The sequence below is a fragment of the Nansenia antarctica genome (assembly GCF_963989245.1).
Source record: "Nansenia antarctica genome assembly, chromosome: 2".
NCBI classification, from domain to species: Eukaryota; Metazoa; Chordata; class Actinopteri; order Argentiniformes; family Microstomatidae; genus Nansenia; species Nansenia antarctica.
In genome coordinates, this window is record NC_137675.1 from 2,042,262 (window position 1) to 2,047,261 (window position 5,000).

General features: G+C 54.7%; 1 pseudogene across 1 annotated transcript in view; it reads left to right on the plus strand.

Moving 5' to 3' along the window:
• LOC308151796 (E3 ubiquitin-protein ligase HECW1-like) overlaps nt 1–5,000 on the plus strand; it is a 36,522-nt pseudogene that overhangs the window by 13,067 nt on the left and 18,455 nt on the right. Inside the window, exon 7 of the transcript in view lies at nt 414–489. The product of the transcript in view is annotated as an E3 ubiquitin-protein ligase HECW1-like (transcript). The remainder of the gene's footprint in view (nt 1–413; nt 490–5,000) is intronic.

A 5,000-nucleotide genomic window follows, 5' to 3' on the forward strand; every position in this document is an offset into this window, starting at 1 on the left:
TGTGTGTGTGTGTACTGTGTGTGTGTGTGTGTACTGTGTGTGTGTGTGAGTGTGTGTGTGTGTAGGTGTGTACTGTGTGTGTGTGTATGTACTGTGTGTGTGTGTGTGTGTGTGTGTGTGTGTGTACTGTGTGTACTGGGGGGGGGGTGTGGGTGTGTGTGTGTAGGTGTGTGTGTGTGTGTGAATGTGTGTGTGTGTGTGTATATGTACTGTGTGTGTGTGTGTGTGAGTGTGTGTGTGTGTGTGTACTGTGTGTGTGTGTGTGTGTGTGTGTGTGTGTAGGTATGTGTACTGTGTGTGTGTGTGTGTGTGTGTGTGTACTGCGTGTGTGTGTGTGTGTGTGTGTGTGTGTAGGTATGTGTACTGTGTGTGTGTGTGTGTGTGTGTTCTAAAGCCCCCTCCCCCCCTCCCAGGTGTTTAAGCCCCCCAGTACAGAGGAGGTCCCTCAGACTCAGGGCTGCAGGAGACTCATCAGCTTCTCTCTCTCAGGTGAGACACACACACACACACACACACACGCGTATATACACACACACACACATACCCCACCCCTCACCTCAGCTCAGAGTTGAGTTGCCCCCCATTACCCAGAGATACTACGGCATCATTCACATTACATTTACATTGTTGACATTTAGCAGACGCCTTTAACAGACGCCTGTCAGCGACTTACCACAAACACATTTTGACTAAGTAAGTGAATCATCTATCATCATAGCAGGTACAACAGTCATCTAGCTCAGGCCATTGGCGCCATTGGCAGTCGTCATGCTAGAAGAAGGACGATTTTTATTTTTAATATTATGACACTGGGGAAACAGTACAGTGGGATAGTAGATGTTTCAGGAGGGACAGTTAAGGTGTAGCCAGAAGAGATGGAGGTCTTTAGGAGGGACAGTTAAGGTGTAGCCAGAAGAGATCGAGAGGGGGTGACATGAGAATATTTGGGGAGGTTGAACACCAGACGGCGACAGCATTCTGGATGAGCTGCAGAGGTCTGATGGCGGAGGCGGGGAGCCCAGCCAGGAGTGCGTTGCAGTAGTCAAGGCGGGAGATGACCAGTGACTGGACCAAGAGTTGCGCTGCTTCTCTAGTGAGGAACGGTCGTATCCTTCTGATGTTGTAGAGGAAGAATCTGCAGGAGCGAGCTGTCGCTGCGATGTTCTCTCTACACAGGATAGGCGGTTGTCCAGGATCACTCCAAGGTTCCTGGCTGTCTGGGAGGGGGTTACAGTAGAGTTCTCCACTGTGATGGAGAAGTCTTGGAGAGGGCAGGCTTTCCCAGGGAGGAAGAGTAGCTCAGTGTTGTTTAAGGTTGAGCTTGAGGTGGTGGGCTGACATCCATGTAGAGATGGGGGGCTGACATCCATGTAGAGATGTCAGCAAGACACGCAGAGACACGGGTTGCCACATGTGAGTCAGAGGGGGGGAAGGCAGGAAGAGTTGAGTGTCGTCTTCGTAGCTGTGGTAGGAGAACCCATGTGAGGAGATTACCGAGCCAAGAGACTTGGTAGAGAGACTTGGTAGAGAGACTTGGTAGAGAGACTTGGTATAGAGACTTGATATAGAGAGACTTGGTATAGAGACTTGGTATAGAGACTTGGTATAGAGACTTGGTATAGAGACTTGGTATAGAGACTTGGTATAGAGACTTGATATAGAGACTTGGTATAGAGACTTGGTATAGAGACTTACATACACTGTGGTAATCCAAGATGGCGCCGACCATGGCTGCTATGTCACTACAGCTTGTTGTGTTCTGTCTGTTCTGTGTCTCTGTGTCCTGCCTAACGTCGTACACAAGCGACGTTCTACAGCACATGAGGGGTTTAACCCCACCGGACATCTTCCCCAAACTACTCACCCGTTCCACGGACATTCTGGATATGCTTGTGAGGGGGACCGCGTTTTTCGCCAGAGCTGTGAGGTGGATCAGAAGGCAGCGAGGTCGGAGAGCTGGCTGTTTGGTTCGCCTTCGGCGGAGAGGAACGCGACCACCACTCCCGGGCATATTCCTGAGCAACGTGAACTCCCTATGCAATAAAATGGATGAACTCCGGTGTCTCGTTGCAAGGAACAGCGACTTCCACTCCTCGGCTGTCTTCGCGTTCACGGAGACGCACCTATCTCCATCTGTCCCCGACGAGGCGGTGGAGCTAGAGGGATTCTCCGCGTTCCGGGCTGACAGAGACTTCGAGGCGGTGAGCAAGTCTAGGGGAGGGGGGTTAATGTTCTTTGTTAACGTGCGCTGGAGTTCCGAGGTGACAGTGCTCCACAAACACTGTTCCACGGCTATAGAATCCCTATTCATCCTCTGCCGTCCATTTTATTCCCCCCGTGAGTTCAGCTCATTCATTCTCGCGTGTGTCTACATTCCACCTGATGCGGACGTCACCGCAGCAGTAGACACACTGGCAGAGCAATTGATGAGTGTGGAACGTAATTACCCGGACAGTTTTGTTGTTGTTTTGGGGGATTTTAACCAGGCTAATCTTAGCCGGGCGCTCCCCAAATACAGGCAGCAAGTCACGTGTCCCACCAGGGGGGTGAACACTCTGGACCATTGCTACTGTACAGCTCGTCAAGCCTACCATTCTGTCCCCCGTGCTGCACTGGGCTACAGTGACCACATCCTCATACACCTGATCCCTCGCTACAGGCAGAGGTTAAAACTCTCTAAACCTGTTGTACGGCGATTCAGGGTGTGGTCCAGTGAGGCATGTGAGCGACTCTGCGCCTGGTTGGAGAGTGCAGGCTGTGACCAGGACTTGGTGGAGTGGGCGGGGCCAGAGGCTGGTAACAATCTGGATGTATACACAGACACTGTTACATCATTTATCAGCCTTGGCGAGGAGGTGTGTGTCCCCCTCCGCTCCAGGAAGTCCTTCAACAACGACAAGCCCTGGTTTTCATCCCAACTCAGGCGTCTGAGGTCAGAGAAGGAGGTGGCTAGGCGCACTGGGGACGTGGACCGGGTCAAGCAGGCCAAGTACAGGTTCGCCAAAGCGGTGAAGGAGGCGAAGCATCGCTTTTCGGAGAAGCTGCAGAAACAGCTCTCTGAGGGGGATTCCGCCTCCGTCTGGAAAGGCCTAAAGACCATCACCAACTACAAACCCAGGTCCCCGCTGATGTCCGACAACCTCCCCCTCGCTAACGAGCTGAACGAGTTCTATTGTAGGTTTGAGAAAGAGAGGTTCCCGCCCACCCCCGCCCTCTCCCTCCACACCCCCCGGCTACAACCACCACCCCCGTCCCCCAGGGGGGCCAATGTCCCTCCTGCTACCCCCCCCCTCCCCCCCCCCCCCCCCCCCCTCCCTCCCCCCTCCTCACCCGCCCCGCCCACCCCCACCCCCCTTTCCCCACCCCCTCTCTCTGTCACAGTGCGAGAGGTAAACAGACTGTTTAAGAGGCAGAATCCCCGGAAGGCAGCTGGTCCGGATTCCGTCTCTCCCTCTGTCCTGAAGCACTGCGCCGACCAGCTGGCCCCGGTGTTTACCCACATCTTCAACGCCTCGCTGGAGCTGTGTCACGTCCCAGCGTGCTTCAAGGCATCAACCATCATCCCCGTCCCCAAGAAGGCCAAGGTCACAGGCCTCAACGACTACAGACCCTTCGCTCTGACCTCCGTCGTCATGAAGGTCCTGGAGCGCCTTGTCCTGGCCTACCTGAAGCTCATCACGGATCCTGTGCTGGACCCCCTGCAGTTCGCGTACAGAGCCAATAGATCCAAGGAGGACGCCGTGAACATGGCTCTGCACTACGTACTAGAACACCTAGACACTGCAGTTAACTACGCCAGGATCCTGTTCGTGGACTTCAGCTCGGCCTTCAACACGATCCTCCCACACATCCTGGAGCACCAGCTATCCCTGCTGCAGGTGCCGGTCTCCACCTGCAGGTGGATCACGGACTTCCTGACTGACAGGTCTCAGCGGGTGAAGCTGGGGAAGAGCATTTCCAGCTCCAGGACCACCAGCACGGGCTCCCCGCAGGGCTGCGTCCTGTCTCCAGCACTATTCTCCCTCTACACCAACAGCTGTGTCTCCCGCCACCCCTCGGTCAAGCTCCTGAAGTTTGCAGACGACACCACCCTGGTGGGCCTCATCTCCGGGGGGGACGAATCTGCCTACAGGGGGGAGATCGAGGGGCTGCAGAGCTGGTGCAGTTTAAACAATCTGGAGCTAAATGCTCTAAAAACAGTGGAGATGGTGGTGGACTTCCGAAGGAAAGCAGCCCTGCCCCCTCCCATCACGCTGGGAGGTACCCCGGTGGCCTCCGTGGAGTCATGCCGCTTTCTAGGCATGACCATCTCCCGGGACCTAAAGTGGGAGCAGAACACCGAGGCCCTCACAAAGAAGGCCCAGAAGAGGATGTTCTTCCTCCGGCAGCTGAGGAAACTCAGGCTGCCGAGGTCCATGATGGTCCAGTTCTACACGGCCATCATAGAGTCCATCCTCACCCACTCCATCATCACCTGGTTCCCTGCTGCAACGACCAAGGACAAGGCCAAGTTGCAGCGGGTGCTACGTTCAGCAGAGAGGGTGATCGGCTGCCCCTTGCCCTCCCTCAACTCCCTGCATGACACCAGGGCTCTGAGGAGGGCAAGGAAGATCATGGCAGACCCCTTCCACCCCGGCCACGGCCTCCTCACCCTGCTTCCCTCTGGAAGAAGGTTGCGGCTGCCTAAGGCACTGAAGGCCCGCCACAGGCTCAGCTTCTACCCCTCAGCCGCCAGGCTGATAAATGACTCTGGCTTCCCCCCCCCCCCCCCGCCCCCAAGTCTGCCCAGGACTGAACTGGACTCACTGTAAAAACTCTGCACTGCACTTTACTTTATACCGCACTATCCAATGCACTGTTGTCTGTCCTGTGTTGTTGTTGTGTTGTCCTGTTTTTTGACATGTGAAAAAAGTATAAACGCACTTGCTGTGGTGACGAAGCAAATTCCTATGTGTAATGCATAGTGGCAATAAACGTTATCTCAATCTCAATCTCAATCT